Source organism: Pantherophis guttatus, chromosome 7, assembly GCF_059756535.1.
Source record: "Pantherophis guttatus breed Tessera chromosome 7, ASM5975653v1, whole genome shotgun sequence".
Classification (NCBI taxonomy): Eukaryota; Metazoa; Chordata; class Lepidosauria; order Squamata; family Colubridae; genus Pantherophis; species Pantherophis guttatus.
In genome coordinates this window covers 45,471,980-45,497,285 of record NC_142069.1, presented here as the reverse complement: position 1 = coordinate 45,497,285, position 25,306 = coordinate 45,471,980, and the positions used below count along the sequence as shown (strand labels likewise).

The window sequence follows — 25,306 nt, the reverse complement described above, 5'->3', positions numbered from 1 at the left end:
ACATAATCTTAAGTCTTCTCCCAATAGACAGATAAAATTATGATGGAGAATGTTCAGATTGATTTCTGTGATATGTGATGATTTGTGCTGTTTAACAATAAAGGGGAAAAAAAACTACCTCCAAGTGTGATAAGGGAATATATAGTTGTGCAAGAACAATAGCCATAAACTAATTTCCTTCAGACTGCCAGTGAATTGGTTTGTTTCTTCCAAAACCATTTTAGAAATAAATTTATAATATGCCTTACTGCATTGCTCTCCAATCTCACATGTGGGCCTGAAAAAAAAAGCTGTCATATTTGTTGCCTTCTGCTTTAGTGCAACTTCTTTTCTTCTCTTTTCCAAACAATGAATCAAGATGCTGCCCAAAGAGGGGCACAATCTATTTGTATTTATTGCAGATTTATTTCTGAATATGTTGCACAGAAAATGAGACCGAACCCAAGTAGTATGTAAAGAAGGAAAGATGAGGAAAAGAGTACTTTTATTCAGTGAAATTTTGGTTTAATTGACAGAGCAAAGTAATCTAGCCAATTGGCTGATTCTAAAAAGGCTAAAAAGGGTCAGGGCTGTTAATTAGTTTGATGGGAAACCTCCAGGGACCACTAAGGCAGTATGTTTCTCCAATTGCAGACTTCCACGATTTATCCGAATGCAAGCTCCATTTCCCACGGCAGATGGTAGCACCTGGAATTAGAAGATAAGCAGGGTCAACTTTGGTTAGTTCTTGGATGATGCAATTCTTTTTTTACATTTCAGAATTGTACACTGGGCTGAAAGCAATAAAATGGGGTAATTTTCTTCCACCAAGAAAATTACATGTATACAATTACCAGGAGTGGAGCATAATTTTATTTTAAGCTCCATTGGCCATAGACAGGTTAAGGCATTGATTTGAAATGCAGATGCTTGAAAACATGTATATGATGGAGCAATATTAGCAACATCCTGTTCCCAATATCTCTGGATCCTAACTAATCCATCTTTTAGCCTCCCTACCTTTCATACATTTAGCTAAGAATTCTGAAGGATAGATTCACATTAATTAAGTATGAATAGAACTTTCTCTTCTGTTTAAGATTATGCTTTAATAGGCTCTTAGGCTGAGCCTTTGGGTGTATGGATAAAACATTTCATCTCTGCCACTTTTGGATATAGATGCACCCCTACTTGTCATAGATCTTTCTATTTTGTAAGAGAAGCTACAAGAAAAGCTTGCTAATCATGCTACACATGATTTTAAGCCCTCAAGCAGTCACAAAGTAGTAGTGTAACAACTACATCCATGTCTACTAGGTAAATTTATATGGCATTTAAAAATACATTATACTATATTTCAAAAATTATTATTCAGTATCTGAAGCATAAAAGCAAGCTTGACTGAGCTACCTGAATCATTTTATGGTATTAAAACCTGGTCCCTGGAATAACCTCTGTCATTCGTGACATTAACTGCTTAAATAGCATCTTGAAAGAGACATCTTTCCCATCTTCCAAGCAAAGGCAATCCACATGGCAGATGGAGTATAGTCACCACAAAACATCTGTTATGGACACAGCCCCATAACACTGAGAGTAACCTGGCTTTCCTTGTTTCCCTGGCCTGACTGTGACACAAGGATGATTCAGTGTGTCTGTAATTTGCAAAGGCACTCCAGTCCCTAATGGAAAGTTAACAGCTGGATGTACCAGGAATGGATTCAATGACTTTCACAAATGAATGATTTAGATGCATCACAGGCATATGGTTTGATTTTCCCCACCCCTATGTTTCTTATGAAATTCAGATGAAGTTTCCATTATTGTTTGTTATATAAATTTGCATACAGAGAGGAAAAAAAGCCCCCTATTTTGCATTTGTTTACAGAAATGGTTTCTTCAGCACTTAAATGTCACATACTTAGAATAGGGTAACTGATTAATTACTAACTACACAAACATTTGCTATTGAGACATTTAATACAAAAAACAAAAACAAAAACACATAGATCTGAAATTTGCTGGAGGGGTTGGAGAAAGCAAGCAATGAATTTTCATGTTTAAAATCTATGGGCTTACTGGGGCAAATTATATTATTACTTTTTTGCTAAACCGCCTTGAGGTTCAGTTGATCATTCACAGTCAAAACAAGATAGTTTTCTTTCTCAGTCAAATATTTCTTGCAAATATTATCAGCTAAAAACACTGAATAAGAAGTATCATTTATGAAACTATCAGAAGAGAATGCAGGAGAGGTAGCCCTCAATTTACGACCACAATTGAATCCAAAATGCATGTTTCTAGTGAGACCATTGTTAAATGAGTTTTACCCCATTTTACGATCTTTCTTGCCACAGTTGTTGCGAATCGTTGCAGTTGTTAGTAACATGGTTGTTAGTTAATGGGGAAGCCAAATTCACATTTGATGAGCAGAAGACCACAAAAGGTGATCACAGGTTTCCCAAATACTGCAACTGTCATAAATATGAACCAGTTGCCAAGCTTCTAAATTTTGATCATGTGGCCGTGGGGATGCTGTGACCGTTGTAAGTGTGAAAAACAGTCATAAGTCCCTTTCTTCAGTGCTGTTGTAACTTTGAACGGTCACTACTGTTGTAAATCAAGGACTACCCATATTTAGCTTACTCCGTAAAAGGAATTTTTACAAACTTTCAAACATATCTGCAAGATCTCTAACACTCACTCACTATCAATCTCTATCTCACACAGACACTGTAAAGTTTGATAGTGATGCAGCTAAATAATTTTAGACCGTCCTTCTCCAAGTATCCCACAGGTAAGTTGGAATCACGACAGCCAGGATTTTCTGTTACCATCGCCAATTGAGAATTCTGGAAATCTTGGTCCACCAAACACATCAGAAGCAGTGGTGAAATTCATTTTTTTAAAATACCGGTTCTGTGGGCATGGCTTGGTGGGTGTGGCTTGGTGGGTATGGCAGGGAAAGGATACTGCAAAATCTCCATTCCCACCCCACTCCAGGGAAAGGATACTGCAAAATCCCCATTTCCTCCCCACTCCTGGGAGAAGGATATTGCAAAATCTCCATTCCCATCCCACTTTGAGGCCAGCCAGAGGTGGTATTTGCCAGTTCTCCAAACTACTCAAAATTTCCTCTACTGGTTCTCCAGAACCTGTCAGAACCTGCTGAATTTCACTCCTGATCAGAAGGGTACCAAATTCTTCTGCATGCAAGGGACCATATTTCCTTAGACCATCAGTTTGATATTTTTATCCCTTCTCATCTTCAGCCGGTGACATGAGGCATGTAGCTGAATTTTCTGTTCCCTTACTCTCCTTCACTCCCTGTTTACAAGGGTGCTTACCTGGTATGTTAGAGAAAACAAACAAAAGAACTTGGCCAGTTTGGATCAATTTTATCATTAATTTTACAGCATGGGACCATCATGATGAGAACAATCTGGAGTTGCCTTCTGCTTGTTTGCCAAATAAACAGTTTATTTGGAAAAAGGGATTGTTTTCAAATTTAAAATAAATTTATTTTAATGATGTCTGCCTGGATGACCTTTGATTGCTATCCTGGGGGAAAAATATAGGACATAAATCAATGGAAGCAATAAATGTTTGTTTTTTAAAAAAATTAGGTAGCCTATTGTGATAATCAGCATCAAACTTGGTAGACCCTGGGCCAATTTCAGCCCAGTTCTTGGCACCAGATATTTTTAATTTTGTTTCCAACTTCTGCTGTTCTCTGCATAAACCAGCCAGGCATAAAATGGCTAAAACTGCGATAATATATTATACTTAATTTGAAATCTAAATAAACTTTGTTTTTGTAGAATTTAAACATCCTAGCTAATTCCAGCTTTAATCTGAAGACAATTGGACGAATATTTTGCTAAAGAAATTGTTCCATTGTTTTGTATAGAACTAGAATGGAAAATAGGAATGTTTTCCATATAAGTAGTAATCAATGCTAATATGCTGCATTTGCAGCTGGAAGGGCCTTTCATGACAATGTAATACTAAACCCACTTAGTTAGGAAATATGGTCCTTTGCATGCAGTAGAATTTATTTAGTAAACATTTATTTATTGAATGTACTTATCACCTTCCCCAATCTCAAAGGATTCTGGAACATATACTGTATACAGAAAACAAAAGCTTAATAGCTAACTACATTCAAACTTTTCTGCCATTTCATCTCCTAGACCATTTCCAAAAACCAGAGGGGTCTGTCAAAAGCAAGAGTCTGCACAGGCGCAATCCAATCCAAAACCCTCGTGGCCACTAATTCCAACCAGTAATTAAGGACTCAATTGAACGTGAGCCAGGAATAAGGATTATCCCCAAGCTTCTTCTGAAATCTTACAGGGTCTACCTAGAGAAGAGTGATCAAACTTTCTCTTCCCATCTGCAGTGAATGGATAGTTACAGAGAACCATAAGACTAGCAGAAAGTGATCTATCCATTACAAGGTACTAATAATAACATTCTCCAATTCCAGATCATGTCACTTCTTCCTCAAGAATATAATAATTTTAAATTTGTTTAATTACCCACTCTAATAGATTCTGGTGGCTTAAAAACTAGAAATAGTATGTGCATTGGGCCCATATGAATTGGGTCCTTTATGATCCAGGACATGAATTCCCAAGGCACTTTAGACTCCATATTCAAGGAAATCAAGCTGAAGTCTCCTAAGACCTTAAATCTGAGGAACTCTACTGTCAACTTGGTTACAACATCCATCAACTCATACATGGAAGCAGCTATGCCGCATGGTAGAGTGCAGCAATCTCATCTGATCCCAGAGGTCAAACGAGCAAACAATCTCTCACATATGTTTATCTGCAGAGCAGTGGCCATGAAAGCCACAAGCATCTGCCTGGTGATACTGTATACCAGGGATGTCAAACTCATGGCCCGTGGGATGGATACGGCACAGGCTGGCCACACACCCCCACATTCTAGTGAAGGGGGGGAAAGTCGCAATACGTCATGTGATGACAACATGACAACGTGACTTTGACATCCCTGCTGTATACCCTGGAACCTAGCTGGTGATGTTTTCAAGAGAGTATCCTTTCCCTCCTGTATTCTACCAGGTCTTGATAATAACCAACTCATCAAGGGTTAAATTATAAAAGAGAAAGCCTTATTGCTAAACCTAATTTTAAATAGCAGCATCTGGAAACCAGGGCCACCTAAGGTTCAGTGATTCCAGAATCCAGAGACAAGTAGCATAGGATTGGTATTAAACATCAAGGGCACATTTCCAAAAATTGGAGTGCTTCCTGGTTGTTTAATCCAGGGAAAGATGAAAGCTATTATTTTCTACCACTTTTTACTCATAGGTTTCAGGGCAAGCTGTTTGTTTCTCCTTATAGTTTAATTATAACTGTTCTATCAGCAACACTTCTCAGGAGGTAGCCACCAGCTATCTAGCATCAATGATCTTCCTCATCCCAATTCAGAGGTACAATGCCCTAGTGGCTCTGGTTTTTCTTTGAGCTACCTGCCTTGAGACTCTTCTTATGTTTGTTTGTTCTCTCTCTCTCTCTCTCTCTCCCTCCCTCCCTCCCCCCTCTCTCTCCTTCACTGTCCTGTTGCAAGGTTTGTTTTTAAATTTCTCTGTAGTCATTAATCTTGCTGTCTGAAATTCTTTCCACTGCATTCTCTTTAACTCCTATGCCTTTGCTGCTTTTATCTTCCTTCCTCCTCCAGTCCAGCTCTCCCCATCTGTTCTTACTAATTACTGGCCAGACTGATTTATGATGTCTCTCTAATAATTAACTCTTCCATCTACTGCTGCCTAGATTGAATCAGTATCCTGCCCTTAGTGTGCTGGGAGAGTTGTCAGAAGATTCTGGCTTCTCTCATATTTCTCTAACAACTCCATTTTAACAGAATAACGGAGTTGGAAGGGACCTTGGATGTCTTCTGTTCCAACCCCCTGTACAAACAGGAGATCCTATATCATTCTGGACAAATGGTTTTCCAATCTCTTCTTAAAAACCTCCAGTGATGGAGCATGCATTACTTCTGAAGGCAAGCCACTCCACTGGTTAAATGTTCTCAGTGTCAGGAAATTTCTGCTTAGTTGTAGGTTGCTTCTCTCTTTGATTTGTTTCTATCCATTGCTTCTTGTCCTGCCTTCTGGTGCTTTAATAAATAGTTTATGCCCTCTTCTTTGTGGCACACTTCAAATGTTGGAACACTGCTATCATGTCACTCCTGATCCTTCTTTCTTCATATGTTTTAGCCCCAGCTCTCAGATCATCCATGTTGCTTCTCTCGACACTCTTTCCAGAATCTCAACATCTGTTTTATATATATATATATACCCTTGATTTCTCAAGCTTCCTCTTGTTTGTTTTATCAACTTTTTAATTACTTTTATATGAACTTTTGGATAAACCAGGAAGTAATTTGTATTCATATTTTTTTCAATGAATGAAACGATATGCATAAACACATACATTTATAAAAACTCTGTTGTTTAAATCTTAAAAAAGACCATTCTAATATCACAACTGGGCTGCAAACGTGTGGACAACTAGATTGCAACAAAGAGGTACAAGAAATTCCCTAAATTGTGGTCATCTAGAATTTTGCAGCCCAGATAAGTAGTTTTATAAACATTCGCCTTTGAGATTTATTTTCCTTCCCTGTTGGCATTATTTTATTACTTTGGATCATCATTTACAAAACAGTCAAAAGAATATTATATATCATGCCTTCAATTACTGAAGTTCAGTTCATCAGTACATAAACTGAAAATAAGAACACTCTCCTCTGCTAAAATTGTTGCTTGTATGATGTGGCACATGAAGCTGTAAGAATAAATTGATAGACACAACTCATTTGTGAATGAATACCATGGGTTTGCTTTTAAAATGCAAACCCATTTCCATAAGAAAATAGTCTCGATTTATCTTTACACAAGGGAACTGCCCTGACTTGGAAACATTTTCTAGGGTAATGAGCCCATTTTCAGGTTTATAATATAGCATACAGAACCTCTTGATCAAGGTGAACCTATTGATCAGGGTGAAGAAGCAAATGAAGAGGCAAATAGAATAGGTTTAACACAATTATACTGACTTTGACATGAAAAGAATGGATGTGCTGATGTCATTTCATCTTTTTAATTTCTTGGGATACTAGTAGGTTGAACATTGGGGTGAAAGATTTGATCTCTCAAATATAAAATGTAATAACCCTTTTCTGCTCATGTGTTTATATGTGTTTATATTTCTTATTATTTTAGAAATTACATTTATCACATTTTCATCATTTTTCAGTTCACAACACACACGTACACACACAATGCTACAAAGGTTATAATGGATGAGATTTTAAAATAAAGTAAGATACAAAAAATTAACTAACTAAACATCTCTAACATGCAACTCTAGGCCTGAATATCTCTTGTCAAAAAATAAATTCTAGTGAGTTCAGTTAGGCTTTCTCCCAATTAAGTGGTTATTACTTTGCAGCCTTAATGAATACAAAAGGCAACCTAATTAAATAAGGAGCAAGGAGGAAACCTAATCAATTAGTTTTATAAGAGTCTGGTTAAATGTATAAATGTTTACCTCCTTTGCCAGATTCAGATTTCTTTGAAAGAGGAGGTAATTTGGGAGAGATTATAATTAATATAATAGACATGTCCATTGTGACTAAATTTAAAAATAAGACAGTGTGTACCTCAGGGCAACAGCATTATTTTAGCTGCTTGGGACGCAAGTAAATATATAAAAAATATTTTAAAATCACTTTTCATCTGAAAGCAGGCTGGTTTATATGATCCATAAAGACTGTGGAGTTTTATAAAGTCTTTGGACTCCGTATTTGCTTCACTTCTTCTGCTAGCATGCCTCTGTTCCATCCATACATGCAGTGGGCATTCTTTCAGGTTTTGCCAAGGTATGGCAAAGCATATTCTCCTTTTTTGAACCCTGTGCCTACTCGATCCCTTTCCCAGTTTTTATTGTATAAGTTTCTGTGCAACCACATTTGAATGCAGCTGCAAAGTTTCAAATGAATCCTACTTATTTGTTTCCATGGACCAGTTCTTTCAGTTCTTTGTTCCTTGGACTTTTGTTTCTGTGGAATCACAATGAAACAAAGGAATAAGGGAACAGCCCACTGGTTTTGCTGTACTCTATTATCAGAGCATTATTGGCACAATGGGGTTACAATGGGGTTACAAAAACAAAACAAAGGATCTGTGTTAGTGTTACATGAGAGAACAATGGAAAAGAGCATAAAGGCGGCCATGTATGCAAACATCTAAAAAAGCAGCAAAGAAAAAAAAAGGCCAGGGAGCAATGAAAAAGGAACAATCCTTAAAAGGAAGAGACAGGCACAGATAGATGCTAACAAGATTGTTGTCCCTGTGTGGATGAGAAAAGCAAGAACCAAGGGAACAACCAAAGAATGTGGGAATCAGTATTTTAAAGATCTGTGTAGACGTTATGGCGATATATCAAAAAATGGAACAGAATTGAATTGGGATACAAATGAAAAATAAAAATTTGAGTATCCAAGAAAAATCATTGATGAAAAAAAAAAAGAATACTTAGCAGAATGTTGAAAATGATTAAGGTTGTAGGTGTAGAAGTTACACCTAGTAATACAACTATTGAAGTTTTAAAATATGGAACTGCAATTTCTTTAGTACATTACAAATATTGTATCTGATATATTCATTGTATGAAATCTTATTCCATGAATATGGAGTAAGGAAAAGATGTGTGATGTGTTTGTATTTATGGACAGGCATATTCATGATGATATTAGAAGTGTGTTGGTTGGGATTATTTTCTGCAAGTGATGCATTATTTTCTACAAGTGATGATATGATATAACAAGGCATGTAAACTTAAAAATACATGTATCAAAGACTAGGGTTGCTTGATAGAGAAAAAGAGTGAACAATTATAATTTATGCATATATGATGAAAAACTAAAACATAAAGCTACGGTATATTTGTATATCCTGGTAGCATCTATTAAAGGAAAAGTGGAAAACATTACTGGTACAAAAGCAGTGAGTAATGTGTAGTTTGTTGTGAGAAATTGATAGACTGAGACTCAATGAATGTGGACTGAATACAAAAGTGAGAGTAATATGTTGAACTGGTTTGGATATACAGAATTAATTACTAGAAACTGAACTGCAAAACAAATATTAGAAGGAATGGATTAAGAGGAAGGGTAAGAAGAGGAAAGTCATTGTTGAATGGAAAGTCATTGGTGGATGGATTGATGAGTTATTCAATAGCAGTGACAAGATAGATTAAAAGAACAAAAGGCATTAGATGGATTAATGGTATGTGTTCATGATAGAAACAAGAAGAGAAAGGCATGTGGAGATAAATTGTATTGGCATAAACTAGTCATAATTATGCTTTCTGTCCCTCCCTCCCTTTATCTCAGGGGTGTCATTTCAAGGCCCACGGGCTGGATCTGGCCCATGGGGTACTTAGATCTGGCCTGCGGGGCCATCCTGGAAACAGTGAGGGACCAGCCCGTGGGCGGCCCTTTCAATCTTTGTTTTCGCTAGGAGAGGGTTGCAGAAGGCTATCAGTCGGAAATGGAGCTCGGGAGCATGATATCACATGAGTGATATCGAGCTGACCACGCCTACTATGGCCACCCCCACCCCAGCCCTCTGAGGTCAAACACAACCCTGATGTGGCCCTCAATGAAATCAAGTTTGACACCCCTGCTTTATCTTATTCCATGCTTTTATTTCCTTTTGCTTATTATTTATTTATTTTCTGTTTTTTCCATAACACTGCTTATCCTGAAAAGGAATGTTATAAGATGTATATATGGGCAGGAGAAGACAGTTTATACGAATGCAAGAAATATATTCAAAATATTAAGATTATCAATATAATATTTTTAAAAAAGTAAAATGGTACTTTTGATATGATGTTTCTAGTCACCAAGGTAACAAAATGCCAGTATTGCGATTCTGTGAGTTGTTAAACTATTTTAAACTAAATAAATCAGCTGGTTCATTTATTGCTTTATACAGTATATACTTTATATTTTAGTAATTCCATCGAGGGCCTATTGTAGCGCTGAAACCTGGCTGGATCTATCCGGCTCGCACGAAGCGGTAGCACTGGTGGTGTGAGGCTCTGCTCACCCACTAGGACATCATTACATCCCTTTTTTTGACCCTCTGAGCATGCTCTGTGCATGTGCAGAAGAGGTGCACGAGAGCGTAGTGAGCACATGCGTGCGCTCACATTCCCGAACCGGTAGCGAAGGTAAGTGCCTTTCGCCACTGGCCTATTGCTATCTCCGCACAGCTAGTCTGTAAGAAAACTGCAGTTCTGACGGTAATATAAGTAGAATTTTGCCTTTGTTCTGAATCCATTAGACATCTTCATTGCCTACTAATTGAGAAAATGATTTTATCTGCTTCAGTTTTTAAAATATAGTTCTTAGTATTTGATTTCTACATTCTGAGCTTTGATAAATAAATGCCTTTCATTATAAAGTATAGAACTGTTAATATATAACAATTAGTACAGAAACAAATGAGTTTTTCCTCTTTCTAAGCATTTATCGCTTGATAGATCAGCCATAGGAAAAAAATAGATTTATGATAATGCTTAGTTAGACCATGATAAAAGAACCATGAAAATTAATTTCCTCACAAAAACATTATATTATACAAACAAATAATTTAAATGCAAATTCAGCTGCAGATACTTTATATACCTTATCAACTTTATGTTGATAAAACTAACAAGGCTTTTTTTTTAACCATAGCAGTGAATTACTGAATGATACAGATAGTGTTTTAGGCTATAATCCCACACTTTATGGTTGAGAAAATTCCAACTTAATACGTTTAAATTTACTTCTAAAAAGGCTATTTTAGTGTAGCACACAGCCAATATTGGGACATATCCAGAAAACAGGTTTAGCTTCCTCCCTTCCAGTCTGTGAGCTAGCCCTACAATATGCCAGCATGATTTGCTCTGTTCCAACAGTTGATCTCTATTCTGCTCCAGCCAACAGCTGGCGAGTCCTGAGTACTTTAAAATTGGGCAAGTTAAGTAAAACAATTTGTGCATTTCCTGGAAGTGGGAAAAAATATCTACCATGTTTTTTGCTGTTTCTAATGTGAGGTATAACTGGGGCTGGTGGAGAAACTGAGGTTTGTCATGGGCTTACCATCTGTTAGGACCTAGTTCATGCCAGTGGGCAAGAGGAGGTTGAGTGAGGAGAACATCAAGTTTCTCCATTTTTATCAGGAACTTCTCAGTCATCCCATAAATTAGGCATTGCAATCACCCATCCACTCATCTTATTCAGTTTCTCTCTGTCTGTCTCACTCTTCTGCTTATTTGCTGTCATCCAATTTATGTTTTTCACATTATTTGTCACTTATTTTTTTCAAACACATTCTCTCTTTTCTATTTTAAAATAAAAATTATAGGGAATTACTGTCCATTATCTATTGTATTCCAAAGGGACTCCTCTGCCTCTCCCTCCAACCTCTGTATAGATGTCATTGGATCTATTCTTGTGGCTGTACTTGGTAGAAGAGGGTAGTCTAATGTCTATGAATGCACTGATTTTCTTTTCCTTTCTTTTCTTTATTTATGCATTTCATATAACACAATTCTCATTAAATCAGAATAAAACACAAAGTAGCAAAAATTGAAATACAGACTAACCAGAAACTCCACTCCCTTTTCATGACAAGTCATGAATAAAAAGAGGCAATTTGATTAGTTGGGGAAATACAGCGAAGATGCTTAAGCATATCTTGAAAATTAGGGGATTTCATAAAAAGTCCTCTCAACCAAGAAAATTCTAAATCTACCAACTGTTCCTACTAAGCATTGCTTATTGAATGCATCACATGTGGCCTCAAAAGTTCAAAAATCATATCACTTTTGTCTAGCTGGGCAGCTCCCCTTTCTCCTAAAACAGTTCAATTTGATTTCTGTCATAATTTCCTGCCATATTTCAGTCACCCTCATGTTGGAAAAATAAAATGCATTCCTTTAATTATATATCTATCTGCATCTCTCCCTCCCTTTCATATTCTCTATAAAACTGCTTTATATGAAATTATATAGTAGTAATAATTTACATAGTACCTGGCTGAAAGGGAATCAGGGATCAGAAAGACCAGAAAAAGGCTAAAATTAGCATCAGTCAGGTACTAGGACATACTAATTTAATTAATATTCTGTCTGCCTTTTCTGCTATAATTTTGGTTTTGGCACTCATTTAGGACTTTGAAAAATCATTTATTTCAAAGGGAAAGATTCAAACACATTGGATTGGATTAAGCCAAATTCAAAATTAGTTATTTAGAGTTGAATTGTTCCCTTCCTGTTAGCCAGTTTTATTTACATTTATCTGACTGGCTATTTTTAAACTGCCTTGTTTTGGAAGATAACAATTTATTTTAATAGTTTTTCTATGATTGTATGTAAATATGCGCAATAACAAAACATTGACTAGAGTAGTGTAGAGAGGTAACGGTTCTGCACAAAATGGCACAAACAACAGAGCTCTAGTAGAGATAGAAAAGAATTAAGGCCTGGCTCTGTCAACTGATATGAGAATCTGAGAGTGGTGCACAACCCTCAAGGTAGTTGGAGGCTTGAGGGCATTCTGTCTTTGTTACTTTTTGAAAGGATTTTAGAGTTTTTAGGGTTTCCAAAACTGCTTCCTAGATTTGAACTTCTATCAAGTCTTCATCAGGTAATATAGTTTTAAAATCCATTAAAAGGCGGAAGGGAGATAAAACTTCTAAAGTTACATCTAAATCTGATCACACTTTTGACCTGAATACAAAAGTAATCTCTGTATATAGAAATTGGGTTTTAGCAGATAGGGATAGAGACCTAAATTTTTACCACAAATTCCTCCGGCAGTGGATTTGAGGGCTTTGCATATCAAACTGGATCATTAGGGCTTTAAACTGAATACGGCGGTTTTGGAAACAGAAACTATGCTTCTAAGAACTCTGTTCTATAAGAAGTTCAGATAAGAAAGTTTAAAATGCAAGAATGAAGGAATTACAGAATTTTTTTAATTCACAGTCAAAAATTAGGAAGGAATTATTTCATAAACTTTCAGTCTCCTTTCACTGTATGAACTAATATTCAAAGTTCAGGAGTTTTACCTTTTATAATTGGGGTATAAATGGATATAAATAAATTCAGGTGGAATAATATTCAAAATTTTATAATACAATAATTGAAGGACATAAATTGCCCCAAAGGAATAGAAAAAGAAAAAGGATTTGCACAGCATGTAAAAATATTTACCCTGTATACAATTCCCAGAGAATTCTTTGTATTATTGAGTTAAAATAATTATAAAAGAAATAAAGCAATGCTGTTGTTATTATATACTGCTGATATCCAATGAAAAAGATACAATGTCTTACAAAAACATCATATCTTTCAATATTAAGTTTTAATATTAATTCACTAGCATTCAGTAATATTTAACATCAAAGTCTTTGAGAAATTATCCTCAGATTGTATGAGAAAATTTGAAAGATGTAGGAAGTACCAAATAATTGGAACCCATTTCCCCCCTGTATTTAGAAAAGTAGAATGCATGATGCAAGTAACTAGCCACTATAAGTAGTCCTTAATTTACAGCCACAATGAGCCTGGAATTATGTGATCATTAAGTCTCTGTGGATATTAAGTGGTCACTACATGACTGGACCTGATTTTATGATATTTTTTGCAGCAGTCAATGAACGTGGCAGTCATTAAGTGAATTGCCATAGTCATTAAGTGAATCCATTACACATAATGGGTGTTTTTTTCCCCCATAAATCAGAAATAAATACCAGAAACTGGCAATAAACATCAAAATCGCTGTCATGTTTGAAGGTACTCTGTAAACAGTTGTAAAGGTAAACTGGTTGCCAAGCACTCAAAATGTGATCATGTGACTTCAGGGATATGTGTGGCCAGCATAACAATCAGGCTGTAATATTTTTTGGGTAGGCCATCATTACAATATGATATCAATAACAGCAAAGAGTTCTGGTAAGGACATGGTGAGCTAAATGTCCCTAAAGGAGCAGGCATGGCATTAAGATAGAGATCAGTGACCAGAAGGTGGAGATCATGGTATTTATCTCTCCTTGCACATAGACTTTAGGGACCAAGTTTTTTGTGGTTGACTCATAAGCTGAGGGGCTGGGAATCAATTTCCTTAAAATAAGAGCATTTTAATGGCAAAGCTAATTGCTCAGTGAGATGGTTAACTCCTCTGAATGTGTTCAAACACAGCCTGGAGAGTCATCTCTTATATGGACACAAAAATGCAATCTGGGCCCTCATTTTACCGACCCCAGAAAGATGGAAGTCTGAATCAACCTTGAGTCGGTCAGGATTGAGCTTCGGGCAGTGAAATGCAGAATTAGCCTGCATTGCTGCATTGTAACCATTGTGCCACCATGACTCATAACATCAAAAATCTTGGTGTTATATTATGAGAACATTCAAGACAAATTTCTTCTACTCTCAAGCATTTTCTGAAAAAAAAATATATTATAGTCATTTCAAGTGAAGTGAAGAAGCTTCTATTTAAACAGCTAGGAATGGTATAAGCAAGTCAGCATTTTTCAGGTTTCAACAGTGCTGGAAAAAGCTCCCTTAAACATCTTGTAGATGAAAAAAATTTACATGCAAATATTCTGCACCATCTGTTCTGGCAATTTTGTTTACAAGTCTTTGAAAATAATACCAAATATTGTCAAATTGGAAATTTAGAAACTGCATTTCACTTGCAGTAGGTGAAAACTAACTGATGTTTGCACTAAAAGTCTCTCAAGCATTCATTATTAGAATGGAAAATTAATCTGTTAAATCCAATTTCTCATCGTGCTTATATGAAAATCAGAAATGTTTTTTTTTAAAATGGGGAAAGAAAAGAAAGTGAAGTAGACAGTGTTGATGAGCAGTATGGATTTTTTTTTTAACTGTGTAAAGACATTTAAATATGAATGACAGTCTATACAATAAAAATCCCATGTTAATTATCTAATGCCTTATTCTGGATTATGTTTGAAACAACTTTGACAAATGTAGCAAGTTTAGTTAAAATCTGTTCTTTTTTCAAAAAAAAAACCCTATGGAATAACTAGAAAGGTTTTTTAATCAAAATATCCCTATTATTATTTTAAACAATTAAAATCTCTGTAGCATACAAAAGAACAACCACTAATTTTCTAAAGCAAAATCACATTTGCAAAGGTGTTAAAAGTTCACTTCTAAAATAGCAAGGATGTAGTTTGCTTGAATTTGCCTTAATAGCTTTTGCAGTCCCAGGGTGGAAAAAACGCAGATCATTTCCTTTAGTAGATTATTTGTTTTTCAAGTGGAGAGAGTGGTAGAAAGGATTTAGTTTCCTGACAAAGCAAAATAAGTAAAGTAATTTCATTAACTATGTTAATTTAGATTCCTCTAGCCCAAGCTATATTTGTTATGTTTTCAATTACAATTAATCTATTTTTGAAGTTTTAATTAAATGCCTGAATGACATTTTTTTCCCCAAAAAGAAAAAAAAATATTGTTTATTACATGGAACAATATTATTGTTTATTACATGGAACACATGGGTCTCCAAAACAAAACAAAAAATCTTGTCAAATGTTGGGAGTTTTATAGGAGATTCTTCTCAACTTCGAACTGAATTATACTGAAACGGTAAGAAAGATTTAGATTTGGTTTTCCATTGAAACTGTGCCGATATGATGTACTCATTAAAGAAGACCTTTGAGAAGGAGCCAAGTCTCAGGGTTCTGATTTGCTCGAGTTCGTTAGTCAGAGCCTTGACAATTCTCTTATGAAAGTGTATATGCTAAAACCCTTATAAACAAGAATGTCTCATAGACATTTTCCTAAATATATCATTTTCTTTTGAACACCTTTTGCTTGTAGAGAAAATTATAGTGCATGAAAATGCATACTATATGACTTTCCAAGTTATGAAGAAAGTATTCCTGCACTGTTAACGTTAAGAACATGAGCAAGTGAACTGAAGAAAATGAATAGCAAACTTCTCACTATTCTGTATTGCAAACTTGCCAAGAGATGCATTAATCAAGTAGAATGAGGTGTGACCATCCAGAATACTGTATGCAGAATGTGGGCATATTCTAAGAATAATTCAGATAAAGTGAGACAGGTACAAAAAAAAAAAGTCATTGAAAAGATTAGGGGCCTAAATACTAAGTCTTAATCAGAAAAACATGTAATATTGGACATATATAGTTTTGGGGAAAAGTAATTGAATAATTAATGTTTCCTTGAAACTTTATTGTTAGCTTATTCTTCTGGGAAATGCATTCAGATATGATAGAAAAAGAGAATGGACTTGTTCAGGGTGAGAATGTACATTTTGATATTTGGAAGCAGACTAATATAAATCTCTTATCAATTAGTCAATTATCTTTTCCCCAAAACTATATATGCTCAATTTTACTGGTTCCTTTCCTCCTCCACAAAATTGAGGAGTTGGACAGAGCAATTGCTAATTTTTGCACTTACCACATAATGAAGGGACAGTCCAGGGAGAACTCATTCTTTAGCCATCATTGGTGACCTTCTTCTTTATTGTGGTGCAGTCTGGAATGAAATTTAATTTAACTGAATAAAATGTTTACTTTCTTCAGTGTCATTGACAGTACTAAAGTAGTTGCATCATGCCTGGGAACATTTCTTCTAGGGCTTTTGTACTAAAGGTTTATAATAATGCTAGAAGGTTCTTTATAGGTGACTTAGTTTGGTTAAAAATGATCATGCCACCAGAGATTCATTTTTTACCTTTTATAAATGAAAGTAAGAGCAAACTTATTCAGTTTGAAAAACATCATATAAATGATTACACCGTTGTAATATAGATTTTATGTAAATCAATTGCTGTTCCAATCCTAGTAGGCTCAGAGTAAGTTTAGAAGTTTAAGGAAGTGATGCAAAGTGGGTTGAACGTATGGTAAATATTTCTAATATAACTGCAGAAAAAATCTTTTACAAGAGGAAGAAACTAATTTCAGCCAAATAACAATGGTCTATTGTAAGAGCCAAGTGAATTTAGGCCAGGAGAAGAGTAGATTATAAAAAAAATCTGATTTTCTTTCCTTTCTTAGATTTATAGATTCTTATGTCTTTGTAACTCATAAAAATGCATTGGAATTTTATATATATATATATATATATATATATATATATATATATATATATATATATATATATATATATATATATATATATATATATATATATATATATATATATATATATATATATATATATATATATATAAGAACTTCTATTTGAATGCAAAAAGCAAGTATTTTCCCTTTCATGTCCACTTAGCTTGAGACAATAAATAGTGCTTCTTTATGAAAGCAGTATTTCACCAGATAACAGGCTAAATGCTAATTTAGCAGAGGAAAAACTCTGCAAGTGGTAAGAAGAGAGGAAATGCTCTTCAGAAAGGCTGGCTGGTGCCAGCATTAGGGAAAGACCGCAGACCAAATAGGTATCTAGGTGGAGAGTTTGTCATCTGGATATTTATGTGCTGCAATAGCACCCTCTCCAGTTTAATTGCTCGGGTTCTCAAACTGCAATAACATGACACCCTGAAATTATAAAATTGATTTGTGCAAACTCCCCTCATGATTAAAAATAATGATTTTGTTGGGTTCCAGCTTGGGCAATAAATAAATATGCCTTGATTTTTCATAATCAGATTATAATCTATGTATCAAATGAAACAGTGATAGAGCAATAAAACCTTTTAAAATAAAACTGCTTCATTGGAAATGAGTACACACAATCCAGGGGTGAAATGCTCCTGGTTCGGACCAGATCGCCTGATCTGGTAGTGATGGCAGCAGGTGGTTTGGAGAACCGGTAGCAAAAATCTCTGCACATACACCCCCATGCCCAGCTGAGCTGTGCGATCATTAGAGGCTTTTTTTTTTTTAAAGCATTTTTCTACAATCTCTTCAGCGGAAGAGGTTGTAGGAAAAAAATGCCTTTAAAAGCCTCTGGCGATCCCAGCTGAGTTGCCTGATCATCAGAGGCTTCTAAAAGCATTTTTTTCTGCAACCTCTTAAGGCTGTAGAAAAAATGCTTTTAAAAGTTTTTTAAAAAAAGTTGGCCACGCTCACCCAGTCACATTACCTCCCCCCCACCAAGCCACGCCCACAGAACCGGTAGTAACAAATTTTAGATTTCACCCCTGACACAATCCCTAATTTTAAGCCGGGGATTGAGGATCTGCCTTCTCTACAGAATTCCTAAAATCTGTCTTTTATTTTAAGTATGGGCACTCTCACCACCATCAGGGGCAGAAAAGGTTATTTGCTTGTTCAAAAGAACTCTTACAGTGTTGAAACTTGCAAAACACTGGCAAACTGCATCTTTGCTGTGCTAACAATTAGAATCCTTTTCTCTCCCCTCTTTTCCCTCCCTTTCCCATCATCAGAGATTCCTCCACCTGGTCAGATTATCAGAGCTTTGCTTAGAAGCCCCCGACCATAATTATTTCTTCTCTTAAAAATAATTCATACATAACTTCAGCAGTGCTGGATAATTTTTGTCCAATTAACAAAGTTCCCCACAGAGGGAATGTTGACAAGAAGCAGTAGCTTTAAAGGCTCTGGGGGGAATGGGGTTATGTGGACCTATTGCAGTCAGATTTCAGGCCAGAATATTGCACTGAGACAACCTTGTTCATGTTTGTGGAGGACCTCTGATGCAGTGGTGGGTTTCTACCAGTTTGCACCGGTTTGGGTGAACCGGTAGCAGTAATTTGGCCTGGGTCGCCGAACTGGTAGTGACAGCTGGCTGGACATGCCCCCAAACTGGTGGCCTGGTCGCCACTCACTTGCCCTGTCCACCCGCATGACTGCCGGGAAGTGGCTGGCAAAGAGGCGGCAGCTGGGAGGCTTCTCACAGTCGCATCAGAAAAGAAAAAGCCTCTTTGAGAGCTGCTTTGCAGCTGTGGTGGCTGGCCGCAGGCCGCCAAAAACTATCAGAGGTCGCCGAAAAAGCCATTGCCATCGCTGCCCTGTTCTTCGCGCTGGCTGGGCACACACATCCCATTGCTTGCTGCGTCATGCTCGGACTGACACAGCAGGCAATGGGATGCATCAGTTTGAGTGCAACATAGCAGGCAATGGGATGTGATGGCAGCAGCTTTTTTGGAGACCTCCAGTAGTTTTTGGCAGCCTGTGGCCAGCCTCTGCAGCTGCAAAGTGGCTTTTTCTCTTTTGATGCGACTGCGAGAAGCCTCCCAGACGCTACCTCTTTGCCATCCCTTCCTGGCAGCTTGCCTTCTGGACTCCGGACCAGCTGCCACGAGAGGAAGGTAAGCAGCCCAAAGAAAGAGGTGGGGGTGGGGGAGGAAGTGGGGCTAGGGCCGGGGCCACTGAAGGAGGGGAAACAGGGAAACGCATGCAACTGGCAAAGGGAGGGCAGGGTGGCATGTAGGAGGAGGCCTTTGATAGATTACCCCAGGCCTGGGCAGAATATAAGTAGATAGGTAGAAATTAAAAAAAAAAATCCTACCTTTTTCTGTGAGCGTGGCTAGGTGGGGTGGTCATGTGACTGAGTGGCCATGGCCATGAGTGATGTCAAGTTGGCCATGTCCACTCAGTCACATGACCACCAAGCCATGCCCACCAAGCAAGCCAGTCCACAGAACCGGTAGTAAAAAAAATTTGAAACCCACCACTGCTCTGTTAGGTCTGGGATGGAGGCAAGATCCTGCTTGATCTATTGGTGAGTTTTGTTATCACTAATCATGATATCATTCTGAACAGCAAAGGAGTTTGGGAGTGGGACACACTGTTTTTCATTGGTTTTTCTTCTTCGTCCAAGGCTTCACCCAAGTAGGATTCATAAGGGGAAGGGTGGGAGGTTTAGCACTAGTGGCGAATGCCACAGGGCTCAATTCTCTCCCCATTCATGGATTGTTTTTTTTTTCCTTTGTACATTTACTTCCACAATACAAACATTAGTAAGAGTTTTTAAAAGTAAATTAAATGCTAATGAAATTTTTTAGTTTAGTTTTTTTGTAGTTGATGATTTTGTTTTTGTTGATGATGATAATAACTAACAAGAAAGGGATAAGTGTAGAAAGCTGCAGGGACAATCCATACAACTACTTAAATAAAGGTTAATTCTCAAAACATAAAAAAAAAATTAACAGAGCGCAAAACCCTACTATGTATTAGGTTTTCTTCATTCAGACCTAACCTGTCAGTCTCTTGCTTCAAAGTACTACTGGATGAAACCAGGAAAAGTATATATTTTCTTTTTTTTTTTTTCCCTTTGCTCTATCATCGACTTATTAGTCCCTTTTTACTTTTTTTCAGAATTTTTCTACATAAAACTTTTCAAAAGTTTTTTATAAACTTGTAACAAGATAGTTGTTTGATTTCTTTTATAAGATATCATTTGCCATTTATATATAGCAGAGTATGAGAACACCTCTGAGAATGCAAAATTATTGGGATATAAAAGTACAGTTAGGAAAAAAATGGGATGGGAGTAATTCTTTATTCTAGTTCATAACTGATTTCTATAATCAGGATAAAGAGCCAATAAGTAATTGCATCGCTGCTTCCTATGCTTCAGGCTTAGGCTGGAAGCATATTTTATATTCTAAGCTGCTGTATCGATATTTCCATTATCCCTACAATTTTCCTTAACAATTCATGTGTTGATTCAATTTTTTACTTGGGAAACTATCTGCAAAGTTTAAAAAGGGAAATCAAATAGATAACACTTGTGAGAAAAACAATGTAAAGGTGTTATGGTAGTTCTCGGTTTAGGAATTGAGCCCAAAATTTCTGTGATGATTTGGGACAAGGCATGAAGGTCACACAGCCAACTGAGAGTTCAAACTCTCCTTTAATGCTCCAAATGTCCCCTCAAACGCTCCCATGTTCTTGGCAAGTCCCAGAGCAAAGTGCACACACATACACACATGGCAGCCTTTGGCTGCATCCAGTCCAGCAAAACAAAGGAACAGGGAAATGAGTCCACGAAACAAGGAACAAACAATGAGTCCACAAAGTCAGGAAGAAGGCACTGAGTCCACAAGTAAGGAAGAAGCAAGCAGTCCTGCAAACTCCAAACGTCTGTACTAACACACCAAACTCTACCAATTCAGTGTTCCTGACAAATGCCCCTCCCCACAGCATCTCCTTAAATCTCAGTCCCCAGGGGTGCCTTGTGAAGAGGGGCGGGGTGCTCTCCTCCTGAGTTGTCAGGTTGACCTGCACTGTTCCCGCCTTCTCTCCACTTTCCGCACTTGGGGATCAGGAGGAGGTGGTCCTTGCTCATTGCCTGAGCTCTGTTGCTCCTCATGTTCACTGCTTACCCTCTCTCGGTCATCCTGCCCCCGTTCCTCCCTGATAACAAATTTTGCCAATCCTGAGGAGCCCTGGGCTGCCTTGGGCTGCTCCTCCCCACATTCCTCCAAAGGCAATGAAGCCGCCCCCTTGATCTCTGTCGGCTGTAGTTCCGGCTTGTCCTCCTCTCCAGATTCAGGCTTCGACGTGGGTATGACAATATCTGTTGTTAAGTGAGATGTTTGATAAGTGAGTTTTGCTTCATTTTACGACCTTTCTTGCAACAGTTGTTAGGTGAATCACTGCAGTTGATAAATTAGTAACCCACTTGTTAAGTGAATCTGGCTTCCCCATTGACTGTGCTTGTCAGAAGGTTGCAAATGGGGATTACACGACTCTGGGACACAGCAATGGTCATAAATACAAACCAGTTGCCAAGCATTTGAATTTTGATCACATGATCATGGGGATGTTGAAAAGGTCGTAACTGTGAAAAACAGTCATAAGTCACAAGTGTGCCATTGTAACTTTGAACAGTCACTAAATGAACTGGTGTAAGTCGAGGACTACCGGTAATTCCACCCATTTTCAGTTTCCCAAATTACTCTTTAGAGTTTTATTAAAACATTGTCATTTAAAAGGTCATCCAGGACTGTCCAGTAGATAAAGATCTTTTAAGTATAACTATTTATTCCGGAATGAATAAGAACTTCAAAAAATGTCAAACATCCCCACCTCAGACAAATGATTTCTATTTTACACAATGAAAACATGCAAAACATTTGTGAAGCCCTCAGTTGTGTAGCAGTCAATGGGAATCAATAACAAAGCGTTATTGATTTGAAAAATATAACTCAATAGACAAATTGCATTAAAAACCAGAAGGGTACTGAGAGACAAGACTGAAATTGTGAAATTTCATGATGCCCAGAATGGGAAAAAGTCAGTAGGAAATAGCAATGAAAGGGAAAGTGGCTATAACTGGGGAAACAGCAGTTAGTGGGGAGACACATTTAAATCAATAAGCTGTAATTCAGGGAACAGCAGTCCGTTGTGCCAGAATGGAAGTGTCTGCACAAGGCAGTTTTCAGAGGAAACAGTGAATATACTGTATTACATGGTAAGTATGTTTTGCCATTAAATGAAAAATGGAAACAGGGAACAATAGAGGGTGCACATACTTTTTGGAGAAGCAGAAAGGAGAGGTACGTTTATATTTATTTGTTTGATTGATTCATGTGCCTCTCATCTTGTCCAGACGTGTTCCTGTATGAGAGTAAAATATAGATAGATGATAGATAGATAGATAGATAGATAGATAGATAGATAGATAATGAGACAAATACTTATATTCTCTATTTAGATCACATATTATGACACAAGTGCATAGTTATTACATTTGCACAGTAATCATGCTGACCTCATTGTGACTTTTCTGTGTATATATGCTTTAGCATGGCATGGCATGAGAGCAATGAGAGAAGGCGGTCTGAAAAGTATAGGTAGATGCTTTTGAATGGGTTCAATTCCTGCATAGTCACGGCCACGCGAGTAGTTACGGGTGCGTCCCGCTACTCCCATATAACACCACTATTGCGTGAGCTGCATTGGTTGCCGGTGGTCCTCCGGGTCCGCTTCAAGGTGCTGGTACTCACCTATAAAGCCCTTCGTGGCACGGGCATGGGGTATTTGCAGGATCACCTCCTACCGGCCTCCCACCACCCAGTGTGCTCACATAGGGCTGCCCTCCTCCGGGTCCCCTCAGCTAGACAGTGTTGGTTGGTGGTCCCCAGGATGAGGGCGTTCTGTGTGGCCGCACCGGGCCTCTGGAATGGGTTGCCCACCAAGCTCCGGACAGCCCCCGACCTCTGCACCTTCCACGTCAACCTAAAGACATGGCTCTTCCACCAACTTCCCTGATCTGCCGCGGATTTTAACTTGGGGATTTGGGGATTTTAAATTGGTTTTAATATTATTTAATTTTCACTTATTGTCGGGTTGTTCTATTGCTGTGAGCCGCCCCGAGTCCTACGGGAGAAGGGCGGCATATAAATCTGACTAAAATAAAATAAAATAAATAGTCAAATACTCACCATCTCAATTCATTTCTAATAACAGCTTGTAGCATATTACCCTAAACCAGCATTACAGACTGAGGAATTCTAGGAAATTAAGTCCACAGATCTTAAAGTGGCCAAAGTTGAGAAACACTGCCATAATCCATCCCTACAATCTTTTCAATCCAATTCATCTTTGTCTTTTGTCTTTTCCTTCTACTGCACTCAGTCTTACCTAACATAATAACATTCTTTATCATCTACTATCATCACATGCCCAAAGTATATGAGTTTCTTCCTGAATTATCACTTCAGCTTTTATTTGTTGCAAGATGAACTGCTTGATCATTCTTGCAATTCCTGGTACTCACAATCATCATCTCTAAATCCATATTTTAAAAGGATCGGTTTTCTTTAACACCCACACCCACTCTTTGATGTCCTTTATAATGCATTATTACCTGAAATATAATTGCTTTAACTGTTCTGATCTCTGTTAATGAAATGCAGTGTCCAAACAAGCAAAGAAAAAAGAAAGCTGAGTAACTATTGCTATATATAAAAAAGCTGAGTGATTATTTGCTATAAAATGCTGTAGGATCAGATCAATGATGCAGCTGCCTAGCATTCTATATTTTAATATAGCCAACCAGATTCATTCACAGAACTCATAAAAATTGACAGGAAGGTGGTAGCCCTTTTTTATTTTGCCCTCTAGCACTGTTTTTACAATATAAGTTAATGATTCATTTCATATAGCTATATCAGGAAGTTTTAAAATTTCATGTCTAATATAGGCTAGGATACCATAACTATAACTCATGTAGATGAATCATGTTTAAGAATTTCCACTGGTGGCAACTACAATTATTGAAATATATGATAGTTACCATATACCACACTTAATTGGTTAAATACAGAAAATTAATGTGTTGTGAGAATTACATATTAACAGAATCAGCTAAACCCATGGAATTAAATTAAGTCCCATAATTAGAAGAGCTACCAGATTCCTTCTGATTTTTTTGGCTACCATAGACTAACATAGCTTTCCTCCTATAGTCCCTAGACAGTGCTAATACACAAGGTTAAACTAATTCAAGTGACTGGATTTGTATGTCCATTATCATATTTCAATATGAAAAACTAAATAAAAGCAATGGCTGAAAATGGAACTCTTTTTATTGTAAACCTCCTTATCAAGAGCAGCATAGAAACCCCTCCCCAAATACTCTTTGAGTCCATTGGCCAAGCCATATCACTAATTGAAAGAAGAAGTGGGAACTCTACTTATCTGAGAAAGTGGCATTGCTCTGTGTTTGAAAAATATTAATTTTGACTTAATTACTATTACAAACTATTAAGCCATCCTTAAGTAGATATAACTGTACTATACATGTTGTAGGAATAAAGTCAGAGTATCAATTTGAATCGCATCTCAAACCATACTACATATACATGCAGATCTTTCTGGGTCTGAAGATAGTTTCAGAGAGTTATCATCAGTGACAGAAATGGAAACAAGAGCAGTATGCCAGATATGTGGATGAATTGTGCATTTTCTCCTCTTAAAGAACCGTGTATCAATATTTCCATGTCAGATACAAAGAGATAGTGAATCATTTCTCATATTATTTTTCTTTGAACTATTCCAATCATTGATATATTGAAGAAATGAATCACTACATGGCTTCGCAGAAATATCAGGAGAGAAACCTTTCATTTTTATTGCAAATAATACTCCAATAGCTTTAGGTTGTGCCAGAAAGTGAAATGTTTAACAAATTAAAAGAAAGTAAAAAAGGTGAGAATCTTATCGGTGGACAGTATAGAAATTCATACTTCAGCAGAACTAATTGCTAGTGTCACAGCTGTTCAACCACATGTTAATGAC

The 25,306-nt window shown here is 37.0% G+C and overlaps 1 long non-coding RNA gene across 1 annotated transcript; it reads right to left on the bottom strand.

Annotated features, from left to right (window-relative positions):
- Positions 1-467: 467 nt before the first annotated feature.
- LOC117655465 (uncharacterized) lies at positions 468-23,951 on the bottom strand. Its single transcript, XR_009623288.2, has 6 exons — positions 23,874-23,951; positions 23,449-23,517; positions 22,537-22,621; positions 21,385-21,578; positions 16,536-16,613; positions 468-687 (listed from the first exon to the last, which is right to left on the bottom strand). It is a non-coding gene; the product is annotated as an uncharacterized LOC117655465 (long non-coding RNA).
- Between the last annotated feature and the right edge of the window lie 1,355 nt (positions 23,952-25,306).